Below are 21,366 nucleotides of genomic sequence, written 5' to 3'. Positions count from 1 at the left end.
GGGATAATGACGTTTTACTGGGATTGTGACGCTTTACTGGGATGATGACGTTTTACTGTGATGGTGATGTTTTACTGGGATGATGACGTTTTACTGGGATAATGACCTTTTAACTGGGATTTTGACGTTTTACTGGAATGGTGATGTTTTACTGGTTTGGTGACGCTTTACTGGGATGAGGACGTCCTCCTGGGATAATGACGTTTTACTGGAATGTTGACTTTTTAATGGGATGATGACGCTTTACTGGGATAATGACGTTTTACTGGGATGGTGACGTTTTCCTGTGATAATGATGTTTTACTGGGATGGTGACGTTTTACTGGGATGCTGACACTTTATTGGGATAATGACGTTTTACTGGAATGATGACGTTTTACTGGGATAATGACGTTTTACTGGGATGGTGACATTTTACTGGGATTATGACGCTTTACTGGGATAATGATGTTTTACTGGGATGGTGACATTTTACTGGGATGATGACGTTTTACTGGGATGATGACGCTTTACTGGGATGATGACTTTTTACGGGAGTGGTGACGTTTTACTGGGATGATGACGTTTTTCTGGGATAATGACGTTTTACTGGGATGAGGGTGTTTTACTGGGATGGTGACGTTTTACTGGGATAATGACGTTTTACTTGGCTAATGAAGTTTTACTGGGATGGTGACGTTTTCCTGGGATGATGACGTTTTACTGTGATGATGACTCTTTACTGGGATGATGACGCTTTACTGGGATGATGACGTTTTACTGGGATAATGACGTTTTACTGGGATGGTGACATTTTACTGGGATTATGACGCTTTCCTGGGATAATGATGTTTTACTGGGATGGTGACATTTTACTGGGATGATGACGTTTTACTGGGATGATGACGCTTTACTGGGATGATGACTTTTTACGGGAGTGGTGACGTTTTACTGGGATGATGACGTTTTATTGGGATAATGACGTTTTACTGGGATGAGGATGTTTTACTGGGATGGTGACGTTTTACTGGGATAATGACGTTTTACTTGGCTAATGAAGTTTTACTGGGATGGTGACGTTTTCCTGGGATGATGACGTTTTACTGTGATGATGACTCTTTACTGGGATGATGACGCTTTACTGGGATGGTGACGTTTTACTGGGATTATGATGTTTTACTGGGATAATGACGTTTTACTGGGATGGTGACGTTTTACTGGGATAATGACGTTTTACTGGGATTGTGACGCTTTACTGGGATGATGACGTTTTACTGTGATGGTGATGTTTTACTGGGATGATGACGTTTTACTGGGATAATGACCTTTTAACTGGGATTTTGACGTTTTACTGGAATGGTGATGTTTTACTGGTTTGGTGACGCTTTACTGGGATGAGGACGTCCTCCTGGGATAATGACGTTTTACTGGAATGGTGACTTTTTAATGGGATGATGACGCTTTACTGGGATAATGACGTTTTACTGGGATGGTGACGTTTTCCTGTGATAATGATGTTTTACTGGGATGGTGACGTTTTACTGGGATGCTGACACTTTATTGGGATAATGACGTTTTACTGGAATGATGACGTTTTACTGGGATAATGACGTTTTACTGGGATGGTGACATTTTACTGGGATTATGACGCTTTACTGGGATAATGATGTTTTACTGGGATGGTGACATTTTACTGGGATGATGACGTTTTACTGGGATGATGACGCTTTACTGGGATGATGACTTTTTACGGGAGTGGTGACGTTTTACTGGGATGATGACGTTTTTCTGGGATAATGACGTTTTACTGGGATGAGGATGTTTTACTGGGATGGTGACGTTTTACTGGGATAATGACGTTTTACTTGGCTAATGAAGTTTTACTGGGATGGTGACGTTTTCCTGGGTTGATGACGTTTTACTGTGATGATGACTCTTTACTGGGATGATGACGCTTTACTGGGATGATGACGTTTTACTGGGATAATGACGTTTTACTGGGATGGTGACATTTTACTGGGATTATGACGCTTTCCTGGGATAATGATGTTTTACTGGGATGGTGACATTTTACTGGGATGATGACGTTTTACTGGGATGATGACGCTTTACTGGGATGATGACTTTTTACGGGAGTGGTGACGTTTTACTGGGATGATGACGTTTTACTGGGATAATGACGTTTTACTGGGATGAGGATGTTTTACTGGGATGGTGACGTTTTACTGGGATAATGACGTTTTACTTGGCTAATGAAGTTTTACTGGGATGGTGACGTTTTCCTGGGATGATGACGTTTTACTGTGATTATGAATCTTTACTGGGATGATGACGCTTTACTGGGATGATGACGTTTTACTGGGATAATGACGTTTTACTGGGATGTTGACGTTTTACTGGGATGATGACGCGTTACTGGGATGGTGACGTTTTTCTGGGATGATGACGTTTTACTGTGATGATGACGCTTTACTGGGATGATGACGCTTTACTGAGATGATGACGTTTTACTGGGATGGTGACGTATTACTGGGATGGTGACGTTTTATTGGGATGGTGACACTTTACTGGGATAATGACGTTTTACTGGGATGACGAAGTTTTACTTGGATGGTGACGTTTTACTGGGATGATGATGTTTTACTGGGATGAATACGCTTTACTGGGATGGTGACGTTTTACTGGGATGGTGACGTATTACTGGCATCGTGACGTTTTACTGGGATGGTGACGTTTTACTGAGATGGTGATGTTTTACTGGGATGATGACGCTTTCCTGGGATGGTGACGTTTTACTGGGTCCGTAACTCTTTCTTGGATTAATGACGTTTTACTGGGATTGTGACATTTTATTGGGATGGTGACGCTTTACTGGGATAATGACTTTTTACTGGGATGGTGACGTTTTACTGGGATGGTGATGTTTTTCTGGGATGGTGACGCTTTGCTGGGATGGTGACGTTTTACTGGGATGATGACGCTTTACTGGGATAATGACGTTTTACTGGGATGGTGATGTTTTACTGGGATGATGACGTTTTACTGGGATGGTGACGTTTTACTGGGATTTTGACGTTTTACTGGGTTTTTGACGTTTTACTGAAATGGTGATGTTTTACTGGTTTGGTGGCGCTTTACTGGGATCATGACGTCCTCCTGGGATAATGACGTTTTACTGGAATGGTGACGTTTTAATGGGATGATGACGCTTTACTGGGATAGTGACGTTTTACTGGGATGATGACGTTGTACTGGGATAATGACGCTTTACTGGGATGGTGACGTTTTACTGGGATGGTTGAGTTTTACTGGGATAATGATCTTTTACTGGGATGGTGACGTTTTACTGGGATAATGACCTTTTACTGGACTGGTGACGTTTTACTGGGATAGTGACGTTTTACTGGAATGATGACGCTTTACCGGGGTGGTGACATTTTACTGGGTTGATGATGTTTTACGGGGATGGCGACGTTTTACTGGGATAATGATGTTTTACGGGGATGGTGACGTTTTACTGGAATGGTGATGTATTACTGGGATAATTACAATTTACTGGAATGATGACGCTTTACTGGGATAATGACGTTTTACTGGGATGATGACGTTTTACTGGGATAATGACGTTTTAGGGATGGTGACGTATTACTTGGATGGTGACGTTTTATTGGGATGGTGACGCTTTACTGGGATACTGACGATTTACTGTGATGATGAAGTTTTACTGGGATGGTGACGTTTTACTGGGATAATGACGTTTTACTGGGATGGTGACGTTTTACTGGGATAGTGACGTTTTACTGGAATGATGACGCTTTACCGGGGTCGTGACGTTTTACTGGTTTGATGATGTTTTACGGGGATGGCGACGTTTTACTGGGATAATGATGTTTTACTGGGATGATGACGCTTTACTGGGATAATGACGTTTTACTGGGATGGTGACGTTTTACTGGGATGATGCGCTTTATTGGGATGGTGACGTTTTACTGGGATGGTGACGTATTACTGGCATGGTGACGTATTACTGGGATGGTGATGTTTTACTATGATAATGACGTTTTACTGGGATGGTGACGTATTACTGAGATGGTGATGTTTTACTGGGATGATGGCGCTTTACTGAGATGATGACGCTTTACTGGGATGGTGACGTTTTACTGGGTCCGTGACTCTTTCCTCGGATAATGAAGTTTTACTGGGATGGTGACATTTTACTGGGATGGTGACGTTTTACTGGGATAATGACGTTTTACTGGGATGGTGACGCTTTCCTGGGATAATGACGTTTTACTGGGATGGTGACGTTTTAATGGGATGATGACGCTTTACTGGGATAGTGACGTTTTACTGGGATGATGACGTTGTACTGGGATAATGACGCTTTACTGGGATGGTGACGTTTTACTGGGATGGTTGAGTTTTACTGGGATAATGATCTTTTACTGGGATGGTGACGTTTTACTGGGATAATGACCTTTTACTGGACTGGTGACGTTTTACTGGGATAGTGACGTTTTACTGGAATGATGACGCTTTACCGGGGTGGTGACATTTTACTGGGTTGATGATGTTTTACGGGGATGGCGACGTTTTACTGGGATAATGATGTTTTACGGGGATGGTGACTTTTTACTGGAATGGTGATGTATTACTGGGATAATTACAATTTACTGGAATGATGACGCTTTACTGGGATAATGACGTTTTACTGGGATGATGACGTTTTACTGGGATAATGACGTTTTACTGGGATGTTGACATTTTACTGGGATGATGACGCTTTACTGGGATAGTGATGTTTTACTGGGATGGTGACATTTTACTGGGATGATGACGTTTTACTGGGATGATGACGCTTTACTGGGATGGTGACTTTTTACGGGAGTGGTGACGTTTTACTGGGATGATGACGTTTTACTGGGATAATGACGTTTTACTGGGATGAGGATGTTTTACTGGGATGGTGACGTTTTACTGGGATAATGACGTTTTACTTGGCTAATGAAGTTTTACTGGGATGGTGACGTTTTCCTGGGATGATGACGTTTTACTGTGATGATGACTCTTTACTGGGATGATGACGCTTTACTGGGATGATGACGTTTTACTGGGATAATGACGTTTTACTGGGATGTTGACGTTTTACTGGGATGATGACGCGTTACTGGGATGGTGACGTTTTTCTGGGATGATGACGTTTTACTGCGATGATGACGTTTTACTGGGATAATGACGTTTTACTGGGATGGTGACGTATTACTGGGATGGTGACGTTTTATTGGGATGGTGACACTTTACTGGGATAATGACGTTTTACTGGGATGACGAAGTTTTACTTGGATGGTGACGTTTTACTGGGATGATGATGTTTTACTATGATAATGAAGTTTTACTGGGATGGTGACGTTTTCCTGGGATGATGACGTTTTACTGTGATGATGACTCTTTACTGGGATGATGACGCTTTACTGGGATGGTGACGTTTTACTGGGATGGTGACGTATTACTGGCATCGTGACGTTTTACTGAGATGGTGATGTTTTACTGGGATGATGGCGCTTTACTGGGATGATGACGCTTTCCTGGGATGGTGACGTTTTACTGGGTCCGTAACTCTTTCTTGGAATAATGACGTTTTACTGGGATTGTGACATTTTACTGGGATGGTGACGCTTTACTGGGATAATGACTTTTTACTGGGATGGTGACGTTTTACTGGGATGGTGATGTTTTTCTGGGATGGTGACGCTTTGCTGGGATGGTGACGTTTTACTGGGATGATGACGCTTTACTGGGATAATGACGTTTTACTGGGATGGTGATGTTTTACTGGGATGATGACGTTTTACTGGGATGGTGACGTTTTACTGGGATTTTGACGTTTTACTGGGTTTTTGACGTTTTACTGAAATGGTGATGTTTTACTGGTTTGGTGGCGCTTTACTGGGATCATGACGTCCTCCTGGGATAATGACGTTTTACTGGAATGGTGACGTTTTAATGGGATGATAACGCTTTACTGGGATAGTGACGTTTTACTGGGATGATGACGTTGTAATGGGATAATGACGCTTTACTGGGATGGTGACGTTTTACTGGGATAATGACCTTTTACTGGACTGGTGACATTTTACTGGGATAGTGACGTTTTACTGGAATGATGACGCTTTACCGGGGTGGTGACGTTTTGCTGAGTTGATGATGTTTTACGGGGATGGCGGCGTTTTACTGGGATAATGATGTTTTACGGGGATGGTGACGTTTTACTGGAATGGTGATGTATTACTGGGATAATTACAATTTACTGGAATGATGACGCTTTACTGGGATAATGACGTTTTACTGGGATGATGACGTTTTACTGGGATAATGACGTTTTAGGGATGGTGACGTATTACTTGGATGGTGACGTTTTATTGGGATGGTGACGCTTTACTGGGATACTGACGTTTTACTGTGATGATGAAGTTTTACTGGGATGGTGACGTTTTACTGGGATAATGACCTTTTACTGGAATGGTGACGTTTTACTGGGATAGTGACGTTTTACTGGAATGATGACGCTTTACCGGGGTCGTGACGTTTTACTGGTTTGATGATGTTTTACGGGGATGGCGACGTTTTACTGGGATAATGATGTTTTACTGGGATGATGACGCTTTACTGGGATAATGACGTTTTACTGGGATGGTGACGTTTTACTGGGATGATGCGCTTTACTGGGATGGTGACGTTTTACTGGGATGGTGACGTATTACTGGCATGGTGACGTATTACTGGCATGGTGACGTTTTCCTGGGATGGTGACGTTTTACTGGGATGATGACGCTTTACTGGGATAATGACGTTTTACTGGGATGGTGACGTTTTACTGGGATGATGCGCTTTACTGGGATGGTGACGTTTTACTGGGATGGTGACGTATTACTGGCATGGTGACGTATTACTGGGATGGTGATGTTTTACTATGATAATGACGTTTTACTGGGATGGTGACGTTTTACTGAAATGGTGATGTTTTACTGGGATGATGGCGCTTTACTGAGATGATGACGCTTTACTGGGATGGTGACGTTTTACTGGGTCCGTGACTCTTTCCTCGGATAATGAAGTTTTACTGGGATGGTGACATTTTACTGGGATGGTGACGTTTTACTGGGATAATGACGTTTTACTGGGATGGTGACGCTTTCCTGGGATAATGACGTTTTACTGGGATGGTGACATTTTACTGGGATGATCCGCTTTACTGGGATGGTGACGTTTTACTGGGATGGTGACGTATTACTGGGATGGTGATGTTTTACTATGATAATGACGTTTTACTGGGATGGTGACGTTTTACTGGGATAATGACGTTTTACTGGGATTGTGACGCTTTACTGGGATGATGACGTTTTACTGTGATGGTGATGTTTTACTGGGATGATGACGTTTTACTGGGATAATGACCTTTTAACTGGGATTTTGACGTTTTACTGGAATGGTGATGTTTTACTGGTTTGGTGACGCTTTACTGGGATGAGGACGTCCTCCTGGGATAATGACATTTTACTGGAATGGTGACTTTTTAATGGGATGATGACGCTTTACTGGGATAATGACGTTTTACTGGGATGGTGACGTTTTACTGGGATAATGATGTTTTACTGGGATGGTGACGTTTTACTGGGATAATGAACTTTTACTGGAATGGTGACGTTTTACTGGGATAGTGACGTTTTACTGGAATGATGACGCTTTACCGGAGTGGTGACGTTTTACTGGGTTGATGATGTTTTACGGGGATGGCGACGTTTTACTGGGATAATGATGTTTTACGGGGATGGCGACGTTTTACTGGGTTGATGATGTTTGACGGGGATGGTGACGTTTTTCTGGAATGGTGATGTATTACTGGGATAATTACAATTTACTGGAATGATGACGCTTTACTGGGATAATGACGTTTTACTGGGATGATGACGTTTTACTGGGATAATGACGTTTTAGGGATCGTGACGTATTACTGGGATGGTGATGTTTTATTGGGATGGTGACGCTTTACTGGGATACTGACGTTTTACTGTGATGATGAAGTTTTACTGGAATGGTGACGTTTTACTGGGATGGTGACGCTTTACTGGGATGATGAAGTTTTAGTGGGGTGGTGACGTTTTACTGGGATGGTGACGCTTTGCTGGGATGGTGACGTTTTACTGGGATGATGACGCTTTACTGGGATAATGACGTTTTATTGGGATGGTGATGTTTTACTGGGATGATGACGTTTTACTGGGATAATGACATTTTACTGGGATTTTGACGTTTTACTGGAATGGTGATGTTTTACTGGTTTGGTGACGCTTTACTGGGATGAGGACGTCCTACTGGGATAATGACGTTTTACTGGAATGGTGACGTTTTAATGGGATGATGACGCTTTACTGGGATGATGACGTTTTACTGGGATGACGACGTTTTACTGGGATAATGACGTTTTACTGGGATGATGATGTTTTAATGGGATGATGATGCTTTACTGGGATGATGACGTTTTACTGGAATGGTGACATTTTTCTGGGATAATGACGTTTTACTGGGATGGTGACGCATTACTGGGATAATGACGTTTTACTGGGGTGGTGACGTTTTACTGGGAAGGTGACGTTTTACTGAGATGGGGATGTTTTACTGAGATAATGATGTTATACTGGTATAATGACATTTTACTGGTTTGATGACGTTTTACGGGTATAATGACGTTTTTCTGGGATGCTGATGTTTTATTGGGATGCTGACGTTTTACGGGGGTTGGTGATGTTTTACTGGGATAATGTCTTTTCCCTGGGATGATGATGTTTTACTGGGATAATGACTTTTTACTGGGATGATGTTTTAATGGGAAGATGATGCTTTACTGGGATGATGACGTTTTACTGGGATGGTGACGTTTTACTGGGATAATGACGTTTTACTGGAATGGTGATGTTTTACTGGGTTGGTGACGCTTTACTGGGATGATGATGTCTTGCTGGGATAATGATGTTTTACTGGGATGGTGACATTTTACTGGGATGATGACGCTTTACTGGGATGGTGACGTTTTAATGGAATTATGATGTTTTACTGGGATAATGACGTTTTACTGGGATGGTGACGTTTTACTGGGATAATGACGTTTTACTGGGATTGTGACGCTTTACTGGGATGATGACGTTTTACTGTGATGGTGATGTTTTACTGGGATGATGACGTTTTACTGGGATAATGACCTTTTAACTGGGATTTTGACGTTTTACTGGAATGGTGATGTTTTACTGGTTTGGTGACGCTTTACTGGGATGAGGACGTCCTCCTGGGATAATGACGTTTTACTGGAATGGTGACTTTTTAATGGGATGATGACGCTTTACTGGGATAATGACGTTTTACTGGGATGGTGACGTTTTACTGGGATAATGATGTTTTACTGGGATGGTGACGTTTTACTGGGATAATGAACTTTTACTGGAATGGTGACGTTTTACTGGGATAGTGACGTTTTACTGGAATGATGACGCTTTACCGGAGTGGTGACGTTTTACTGGGTTGATGATGTTTTACAGGGATGGCGACGTTTTACTGGGATAATGATGTTTTACGGGGATGGCGACGTTTTACTGGGATAATGATGTTTTACGGGGATGGTGACGTTTTTCTGGAATGGTGATGTATTACTGGGATAATTACAATTTACTGGAATGATGACGCTTTACTGGGATAATGACGTTTTACTGGGATGATGACGTTTTACTGGGATAATGACGTTTTAGGGATCGTGACGTATTACTGGGATGGTGATGTTTTATTGGGATGGTGACGCTTTACTGGGATACTGACGTTTTACTGTGATGATGAAGTTTTACTGGGATGGTGACGTTTTACTGGGATGGTGACGCTTTACTGGGATGATGAAGTTTTACTGTGATGGTGACGCTTAACTGGGATAATGACGTTTTAGTGGGGTGGTGACGTTTTACTGGGATGGTGACGCTTTGCTGGGATGGTGACGTATTACTGGGATGGTGATGTTTTACTATGATAATGACGTTTTACTGGGATGGTGACGTTTTACTGGGATAATGACGTTTTACTGGGATTGTGACGCTTTACTGGGATGATGACGTTTTACTGTGATGGTGATGTTTTACTGGGATGATGACGTTTTACTGGGATAATGACCTTTTAACTGGGATTTTGACGTTTTACTGGAATGGTGATGTTTTACTGGTTTGGTGACGCTTTACTGGGATGAGGACGTCCTCCTGGGATAACGACGTTTTACTGGAATGGTGACTTTTTCATGGGATGATGACGCTTTACTGGGACAATGACGTTTTACTGGGATGGTGACGTTTTACTGGGATAATGATGTTTTACTGGGATGGTGACGTTTTACTGGGATGCTGACACTTTATTGGGATAATGACGTTTTACTGGAATGATGACGTTTTACTGGGATAATGACGTTTTACTGGGATGTTGACATTTTACTGGGATGATGACGCTTTACTGGGATAGTGATGTTTTACTGGGATGGTGACATTTTACTGGGATGATGACGTTTTACTGGGATGATGACGCTTTACTGGGATGATGACTTTTTACGGGAGTGGTGACGTTTTACTGGGATGATGACGTTTTACTGGGATAATGACGTTTTACTGGGATGAGGATGTTTTACTGGGATGGTGACGTTTTACTGGGATAATGACGTTTTACTTGGCTAATGAAGTTTTACTGGGATGGTGACGTTTTCCTGGGATGATGACGTTTTACTGTGATGATGACTCTTTACTGGGATGATGACGCTTTACTGGGATGATGACGTTTTACTGGGATAATGACGTTTTACTGGGATGTTGACGTTTTACTGGGATGATGACGCGTTACTGGGATGGTGACGTTTTTCTGGGATGATGACGTTTTACTGCGATGATGACGTTTTACTGGGATAATGACGTTTTACTGGGATGGTGACGTATTACTGGGATGGTGACGTTTTATTGGGATGGTGACACTTTACTGGGATAATGACGTTTTACTGGGATGACGAAGTTTTACTTGGATTGTGACGTTTTACTGGGATGATGATGTTTTACTATGATAATGAAGTTTTACTGGGATGGTGACGTTTTCCTGGGATGATGACGTTTTACTGTGATGATGACTCTTTACTGGGATGATGACGCTTTACTGGGATGGTGACGTTTTACTGGGATGGTGACGTATTACTGGCATCGTGACGTTTTACTGAGATGGTGATGTTTTACTGGGATGATGGCGCTTTACTGGGATGATGACGTTTTACTGGGTCCGTAACTCTTTCTTGGAATAATGACGTTTTACTTGGATTGTGACATTTTACTGGGATGGTGACGCTTTACTGGGATAATGACTTTTTACTGGGATGGTGACGTTTTACTGGGATGGTGATGTTTTTCTGGGATGGTGACGCTTTGCTGGGATGGTGACGTTTTACTGGGATGATGACGCTTTACTGGGATAATGACGTTTTACTGGGATGGTGATGTTTTACTGGGATGATGACGTTTTACTGGGATGGTGACGTTTTACTGGGATTTTGACGTTTTACTGGGTTTTTGACGTTTTACTGAAATGGTGATGTTTTACTGGTTTGGTGGCGCTTTACTGGGATCATGACGTCCTCCTGGGATAATGACGTTTTACTGGAATGGTGACGTTTTAATGGGATGATAACGCTTTACTGGGATAGTGACGTTTTACTGGGATGATGACGTTGTAATGGGATAATGACGCTTTACTGGGATGGTGACGTTTTACTGGGATGGTTGAGTTTTACTGGGATAATGATGTTTTACTGGGATGGTGACGTTTTACTGGGATAATGACCTTTTACTGGACTGGTGACATTTTACTGGGATAGTGACGTTTTACTGGAATGATGACCCTTTACCGGGGTGGTGACGTTTTGCTGAGTTGATGATGTTTTACGGGGATGGCGGCGTTTTACTGGGATAATGATGTTTTACGGGGATGGTGACGTTTTACTGGAATGGTGATGTATTACTGGGATAATTACAATTTACTGGAATGATGACGCTTTACTGGGATAATGACGTTTTACTGGGATGAGGACGTTTTACTGGGATAATGACGTTTTAGGGATGGTGACGTATTACTTGGATGGTGACGTTTTATTGGGATGGTGACGCTTTACTGGGATACTGACGTTTTACTGTGATGATGAAGTTTTACTGGGATGGTGACGTTTTACTGGGATAATGACCTTTTACTGGAATGGTGACGTTTTACTGGGATAGTGACGTTTTACTGGAATGATGACGCTTTACCGGGGTCGTGACGTTTTACTGGTTTGATGATGTTTTACGGGGATGGCGACGTTTTACTGGGATAATGATGTTTTACTGGGATGATGACGCTTTACTGGGATAATGACGTTTTACTGGGATGGTGACGTTTTACTGGGATGATGCGCTTTACTGGGATGGTGACGTTTTACTGGGATGGTGACGTATTACTGGCATGGTGACGTATTACTGGGATGGTGATGTTTTACTATGATAATGACGTTTTACTGGGATGGTGACGTTTTACTGAAATGGTGATGTTTTACTGGGATGATGGCGCTTTACTGAGATGATGTCGCTTTACTGGGATGGTGACGTTTTACTGGGTCCGTGACTCTTTCCTCGGATAATGAAGTTTTACTGGGATGGTGACATTTTACTGGGATGGTGACGTTTTACTGGGATAATGACGTTTTACTGGGATGGTGACGCTTTCCTGGGATAATGACGTTTTACTGGGATGGTGACGTTTTACTGGGATGATGCGCTTTACTGGGATGGTGACGTTTTACTGGGATGGTGACGTATTACTGGGATGGTGATGTTTTACTATGATAATGACGTTTTACTGGGATGGTGACGTTTTACTGGGATAATGATCTTTTACTGGGATTGTGACGCTTTACTGGGATGATGACGTTTTACTGTGATGGTGATGTTTTACTGGGATGATGACGTTTTACTGGGATAATGACCTTTTAACTGGGATTTTGACGTTTTACTGGAATGGTGATGTTTCACTGGTTTGGTGACGCTTTACTGGGATGAGGACGTCCTCCTGGGATAATGACGTTTTACTGGAATGGTGACTTTTTAATGGGATGATGACGCTTTACTGGGATAATGACGTTTTACTGGGATGGTGACGTTTTACTGGGATAATGATGTTTTACTGGGATGGTGACGTTTTACTGGGATAATGAACTTTTACTGGAATGGTGACGTTTTACTGGGATAGTGACGTTTTACTGGAATGATGACGCTTTACCGGAGTGGTGACGTTTTACTGGGTTGATGATGTTTTACGGGGATGGCGACGTTTTACTGGGATAATGATGTTTTACGGGGATGGCGACGTTTTACTGGGATAATGATGTTTTACGGGGATGGTGACGTTTTTCTGGAATGGTGATGTATTACTGGGATAATTACAATTTACTGGAATGATGACGCTTTACTGGGATAATGACGTTTTACTGGGATGATGACGTTTTACTGGGATAATGACGTTTTAGGGATCGTGACGTATTACTGGGATGGTGATGTTTTATTGGGATGGTGACGCTTTACTGGGATACTGACGTTTTACTGTGATGATGAAGTTTTACTGGGATGGTGACGTTTTACTGGGATGGTGACGCTTTACTGGGATGATGAAGTTTTAGTGGGGTGGTGACGTTTTACTGGGATGGTGACGCTTTGCTGGGATGGTGACGTTTTACTGGGATGATGACGCTTTACTGGGATAATGACGTTTTATTGGGATGGTGATGTTTTACTGGGATGATGACGTTTTACTGGGATAATGACATTTTACTGGGATTTTGACGTTTTACTGGAATGGTGATGTTTTACTGGTTTGGTGACGCTTTACTGGGATGAGGACGTCCTACTGGGATAATGACGTTTTACTGGAATGGTGACGTTTTAATGGGATGATGACGTTTTACTGGGATGACGACGTTTTACTGGGATAATGACGTTTTACTGGGATGATGATGTTTTAATGGGATGATGATGCTTTACTGGGATGATGACGTTTTACTGGAATGGTGACATTTTTCTGGGATAATGACGTTTTACTGGGATGGTGACGCATTACTGGGATAATGACGTTTTACTGGGGTGGTGACGTTTTACTGGGAAGGTGACGTTTTACTGAGATGGGGATGTTTTACTGAGATAATGATGTTATACTGGTATAATGACATTTTACTGGTTTGATGACGTTTTACGGGTATAATGACGTTTTTCTGGGATGCTGATGTTTTATTGGGATGCTGACGTTTTACGGGGGTTGGTGATGTTTTACTGGGATAATGTCTTTTCCCTGGGATGATGATGTTTTACTGGGATAATGACTTTTTACTGGGATGATGTTTTAATGGGAAGATGATGCTTTACTGGGATGATGACGTTTTACTGGGATGGTGACGTTTTACTGGGATAATGACGTTTTACTGGAATGGTGATGTTTTACTGGGTTGGTGACGCTTTACTGGGATGATGATGTCTTGCTGGGATAATGATGTTTTACTGGGATGGTGACATTTTACTGGGATGATGACGCTTTACTGGGATGGTGACGTTTTACTGGGATTATGATGTTTTACTGGGATAATGACGTTTTACTGGGATGGTGACGTTTTACTGGGATAATGACGTTTTACTGGGATTGTGACGCTTTACTGGGATAATGAACTTTTACTGGGATGATGACGTTTTACTGGGATGGTGACGTTTTACTGGGATAATGACGTTTTACTGGAATGGTGATGTTTTACTGGGTTGGTGACGCTTTACTGGGATGATGATGTCTTGCTGGGATAATGATGTTTTACTGGGATGGTGACATTTTACTGGGATGATGACGCTTTACTGGGATGGTGACGTTTTACTGGGATTATGATGTTTTACTGGGATAATGACGTTTTACTGGGATGGTGACGTTTTACTGGGATAATGACGTTTTACTGGGATTGTGACGCTTTACTGGGATGATGACGTTTTACTGTGATGGTGATGTTTTACTGGGATGATGACGTTTTACTGGGATAATGACCTTTTAACTGGGATTTTGACGTTTTACTGGAATGGTGATGTTTTACTGGTTTGGTGACGCTTTACTGGGATGAGGACGTCCTCCTGGGATAATGACGTTTTACTGGAATGGTGACTTTTTAATGGGATGATGACGCTTTACTGGGATAATGACGTTTTACTGGGATGGTGACGTTTTACTGGGATAATGATGTTTTACTGGGATGGTGACGTTTTACTGGGATAATGAACTTTTACTGGAATGGTGACGTTTTACTGGGATAGTGACGTTTTACTGGAATGATGACGCTTTACCGGAGTGGTGACGTTTTACTGGGTTGATGATGTTTTACAGGGATGGCGACGTTTTACTGGGATAATGATGTTTTACGGGGATGGCGACGTTTTACTGGGATAATGATGTTTTACGGGGATGGTGACGTTTTTCTGGAATGGTGATGTATTACTGGGATAATTACAATTTACTGGAATGATGACGCTTTACTGGGATAATGACGTTTTACTGGGATGATGACGTTTTACTGGGATAATGACGTTTTAGGGATCGTGACGTATTACTGGGATGGTGATGTTTTATTGGGATGGTGACGCTTTACTGGGATACTGACGTTTTACTGTGATGATGAAGTTTTACTGGGATGGTGACGTTTTACTGGGATGGTGACGCTTTACTGGGATGATGAAGTTTTACTGTGATGGTGACGCTTAACTGGGATAATGACGTTTTAGTGGGGTGGTGACGTTTTACTGGGATGGTGACGCTTTGCTGGGATGGTGACGTTTTACTGGGATGATGACGCTTTACTGGGATAATGACGTTTTATTGGGATGGTGATGTTTTACTGGGATGATGACGTTTTACTGGGATAATGACATTTTACTGGGATTTTGACGTTTTACTGGAATGGTGATGTTTTACTGGTTTGGTGACGCTTTACTGGGATGAGGACGTCCTACTGGGATAATGACGTTTTACTGGAATGGTGACGTTTTAATGGGATGATGACGCTTTACTGGGATGATGACGTTTTACTGGGATGACGACGTTTTACTGGGATAATGACGTTTTACTGGGATGATGATGTTTTAATGGGATGATGATGCTTTACTGGGATGATGACGTTTTACTGGAATGGTGACATTTTTCTGGGATAATGACGTTTTACTGGGATGGTGACGCATTACTGGGATAATGACGTTTTACTGGGGTGGTGACGTTTTACTGGGAAGGTGACGTTTTACTGAGATGGGGATGTTTTACTGAGATAGTGATGTTATACTGGTATAATGACATTTTACTGGTTTGATGACGTTTTACGGGTATAATGACGTTTTTCTGGGATGCTGATATTTTATTGGGATGCTGACGTTTTACGGGGGTTGGTGATGTTTTACTGGGATAATGTCTTTTCCCTGGGATGATGATGTTTTACTGGGATAATGACTTTTTACTGGGATGATGTTTTAATGGGAAGATGATGCTTTACTGGGATGATGACGTTTTACTGGGATGACGACGTTTTACTGGGATAATGACGTTTTACTGGGATGATGATGTTTTAATGGGATGATGATGCTTTACTGGGATGATGACGTTTTACTGGAATGGTGACATTTTTCTGGGATAATGACGTTTTACTGGGATGGTGACGCATTACTGGGATAATGACGTTTTACTGGGGTGGTGACGTTTTACTGGGAAGGTGACGTTTTACTGAGATGGGGATGTTTTACTGAGATAGTGATGTTATACTGGTATAATGACATTTTACTGGTTTGATGACGTTTTACGGGTATAATGACGTTTTTCTGGGATGCTGATGTTTTATTGGGATGCTGACGTTTTACGGGGGTTGGTGATGTTTTACTGTGATAATGACTTTTCCCTGGGATGATGATGTTTTACTGGGATAATGACTTTTTACTGGGATGATGTTTTAATGGGAAGATGATGCTTTACTGGGATGATGACGTTTTACTGGGATGGTGACGTTTTACTGGGATAATGACGTTTTACTGGAATGGTGATGTTTTACTGGGTTGGTGACGCTTTACTGGGATGATGATGTCTTGCTGGGATAATGATGTTTTACTGGGATGGTGACATTTTACTGGGATGATGACGCTTTACTGGGATGGTGACGTTTTACTGGGATTATGATGTTTTACTGGGATAATGACGTTTTACTGGGATGGTGACGTTTTACTGGGATAATGACACTTTATTGGAATGGTGACTTTTTACGGGAGTGGTGACATTTTACTGGGATGATGACGTTTTACTGGGATAATGATGTTTTACTGGGATGTGGACGTTTTACTGGGATGGTGACGTTTTACTGGGATAATGATGTTTTACTGGGCTAATGAAGTTTTACTGGGATGGTGACGTTTTACTGGGATGATGACGTTTTACTGGGATGGTTGCGCTTTACTGGGATGATGACATTTTACTGGGACGTTGACGTTTTACTGGGATGGTGACATTTTACTGGGATGTTGACCTTTTACTGGGATAATGACATTTTACTGGGATGGTGACATTTTACTGATATGGTGACGTTTTACTGGGATGATGATGTTTTACTGGGATGGTGACATTTTTACTGGGATGATGACGCTTTACTGGAATAATGACCTTTTACTGGGATGGTGACGTTTTACTGGGATGGTGACGTTTTACTGGGATAATGACGTTTTACTGGAATGATGACGTTTTACGGGGATAATGACATTTTGCTGGGATGGTGACGTTTTACTGGGATAGTGACGTTTTACTGGGATGGTGACGTTTTACTGGGTTGGTGACGTTTTACTGGGTTGATGATGTTTGACGGGGATGATGTTTTACTTGGCTAATGAAGTTTTACTGGGATGGTGACGTTTTACTGGGATGATGACGCGTTACTGGGATGGTGACGTTTTTCTGGGATGATGACGTTTTACTGTGATGATGACGCTTTACTGGGATGATGACGTATTACTGGGATGGTGACGTTTTATTGGGATGGTGACACTTTACTGGGATAAAGACGTTTTACTGGGATGATGAAGTTTTTCTTGGATGGTGACGTTTTACTGGGATGATGATGTTTTACTGGGATGAATACGCTTTACTGGGATGGTGACGTTTTACTGGGATGATGACGTTTTACTGGGATAATGACGTTTTACTCGGATGGTGACGTTTTACTGGGATAATGACGTTTTACTTGGCTAATGAAGTTTTACTGGGATGGTGACGTATTACTGGCATCGTGACGTATTACTGGGATGGTGATGTTTTACTATGATAATGACGTTTTACTGGGATGGTGACATTTTACTGAGATGGTGATGTTTTACTGGGATGATGGCGCTTTACTGGGATGATGACGATTTCCTGGGATGGTGACGTTTTACTGGGTCCGTAACTCTTTCTTGGGATAATGACGTTTTACTGGGATTGTGACATTTTATTGGGATGGTGACGCTTTACTGGGATAATGACGTTTTACTGGGATGGTGACGTTTTACTGGGATGATGACGTTTTACTGTGATGGTGACGCTTAACTGGGATAATGACGTTTTAGTGGGGTGGTGACGTTTTACTGGGATGGTGATGTTTTTCTGGGATGGTGACGCTTTGCTGGGATGGTGACGTTTTGCTGGGATGATGACGCTTTACTGGGATAATGACGTTTTACTGGGATGGTGATGTTTTACTGGGATGATGACGTTTTACTGGGATGGTGACGTTTTACTGGGATTTTGACGTTTTACTGGGATTTTGACGTTTTACTGAAATGGTGATGTTTTACTGGTTTGGTGGCGCTTTACTGGGATCATGACGTCCTCCTGCGATAATGACGTTTTACTGGAATGGTGACGTTTTAATGGGATGATGACGCTTTACTGGGATAGTGACGTTTTACTGGGATGATGACGTTGTACTGGGATAATGACGCTTTACTGGGATGGTGACGTATTACTGGGATGGTTGAGTTTTACTGGGATAATGATGTTTTACTGGGATGGTGACGTTTTACTGGGATAATGACCTTTTACTGGAATGGTGACGTTTTACTGGGATAGTGACGTTTTACTGGAATGATGACGCTTTACCGGGGTGGTGACGTTTTACTGGGTTGATGATGTTTGACGGGGATGTTGACGTTTTACTGGAATGGTGATGTATTACTGGGATAATTACAATTTACTGGAATGATGACGCTTTACTGGGATAATGACGTTTTACTGGGATGATGACGTTTTACTGGGATAATGACGTTTTAGGGATGGTGACGTATTACTTGGATGGTGACGTTTTATTGGGATGGTGACGCTTTACTGGGTTACTGACGTTTTACTGTGATGATGCGCTTTACTGGGATGGTGACGTTTTATTGGGATGATGATGTTTTACTGGGATGATGACACTTTCCTGGGATAATGACGTTTTACTGGGATGGTGACGTTTTACTGGGATGATGCGCTTTACTGAGATGGTGACGTTTTACTGGGATGGTGACGTATTACTGGCATGGTGACGTATTACTGGGATGGTGATGTTTTACTATGATAATGACGTTTTACTGGGATGGTGACGTTTTACTGAGATGGTGATGTTTTACTGGGATGATGGCGCTTTACTGGGATGATGACGCTTTACTGGGATGGTGACGTTTTACTGGGTCCGTGACTCTTTCCTGGGATAATGACGTTTTACTGGGATGGTGACATTTTACTGAGATGGTGACGTTTTACTGGGATAATGACGTTTTACTGGGATGGTGACGCTTTACTGGGATGATGACGTTTTACTGTGATGGTGACGCTTAACTGGGATAATGACGTTTTAGTGCGGTGGTGACGTTTTACTGGGATGGTGACGCTTTACTGGGATAATGATGTTTTACTGGGATGGTGATGTTTTACTGGGATGATGACGTTTTACTGGGATAATGACGTTTTACTGGGATAATGACGTTTTGCTGGGATGATGACGTTTTATGGGTATAATGACGTTTTACTGGGATGATGATGTTTTAGTGGGATGGTGACGTTTTACGGGGGTTGCTGATGTTTTACTGGGATAATGGCGTTTCCCTGGGATGATGACGTTTTACTGGGATAATGACTTTTTACTGGGATGATGATGTTTTACTGGGATGATGATGCTTTACTGGGATGATGACGTTTTACTGGGATGGTGACGTTTTACTGGGATAATGACGTTTTACTGGGATGGTGACATTTTACTGGGATGATGACGCTTTACTGGGATGGTGACGTTTTACTGGGATTATGATGTTTTACTGGGATAATAACGTTTTACTGGGATAGTGACGTTTTACTGGGATAATGACACTTTATTGGGATGGTGACTTTTTACGGGAGTGGTGACATTTTACTGGGATGATGACGTTTTACTGGGATAATGACGTTTTACTGGGATGAGGACGTTTTACTGGGATGGTGACGTTTTACTGGGATAATGACGTTTTACGAGGCAAATGAAGTTTTACTGGGATAGTGACTTTTTACTGGGATGATGACGCGTTACTGGGATGGTGACGTTTTTCTGGGATGATGACGTTTTACTGGGATGGTGACGTTTTACTGGGATGATGACGTTTTACTGGGATGGTGACGTATTACTGGGATGATGACGCTTTACTGGGATGATGACGCTTTACTGGGATGGTGACGTTTTACTGGGATGATGACGTTTTACTGGGATGGTGGCGCTTTACTGGGATGATGACATTTTACTGGGACGTTGACGTTTTACTGGGATGGTGACGTTTTACTGGGATGGTGACCTTTTACTGGGATAATGAGGTTTTACTGGAATAATCACCTTTTACTGGGATGGTGACGTTTTACTGGGATAATGACGTTTTACTGTAATGATGACGTTTTACGGGGATAATGACATTTTTTGGGGATTTTTGACGTTTTACTGGGATGATGACGCTTTACTGGGATGGTGACGTTTTACGGGGTTGGTGACGTTTTACTGGGATGATGATGTTTTACTGGGATGATGACGTTTTACTTGGATGATGATGTTTTACTGGGTTAATGACGTTTTACTTGGATGATGATGTTTTACTGGGATGATGACGTTTTACTGGGATGGTGGCGTTTTACTGGGATGATGATGTTTTACTGGGATGATGATGTTTTCCTGGGATAATGACGTTTTACTGGGATGGTGACGTTTTACTGGGATGATGACACTTT

Source organism: Chiloscyllium plagiosum, unplaced genomic scaffold (genome assembly GCF_037043375.1).
Source record: "Chiloscyllium plagiosum isolate Xiang-an unplaced genomic scaffold, Cpla_swu_hap1 HiC_scaffold_1, whole genome shotgun sequence".
NCBI classification, from domain to species: Eukaryota; Metazoa; Chordata; class Chondrichthyes; order Orectolobiformes; family Hemiscylliidae; genus Chiloscyllium; species Chiloscyllium plagiosum.
The sequence above is the reverse complement of the archived record's forward strand: the minus strand, read 5'-3'. Positions refer to the sequence as shown.